Below are 331 nucleotides of genomic sequence, written 5' to 3' on the forward strand. Positions count from 1 at the left end.
ACTGACAGGGAACATTTTACTGCACAAAGTACTGGTAAGTACATTTCGGTGATTACATACTTTTACTACAGTAAGGTTTAAAAAGCAGGACCTTTACTTGTAGTCAAGTATTTTCTCTGTATGGTATCAGTATTTTTACTTAAAGTGCTCATATTGTGCTAATTTTCAGGTTCATAATTGTATTTAGAGGTTAAATTAGAATAAGTTTACATAGTTTAATTTTGAAAAAACTCATTGCTGAAGCTCCTCTTTTCACCCTGTGTGTTGAGCTCTGTTTTAGCTACAGAGTGAGACATCACACTTCTGTTCCATCTTTGTTGGGAGTCGCACA

Source organism: Etheostoma spectabile, chromosome 7 (genome assembly GCF_008692095.1).
Source record: "Etheostoma spectabile isolate EspeVRDwgs_2016 chromosome 7, UIUC_Espe_1.0, whole genome shotgun sequence".
Taxonomy (NCBI): Eukaryota; Metazoa; Chordata; class Actinopteri; order Perciformes; family Percidae; genus Etheostoma; species Etheostoma spectabile.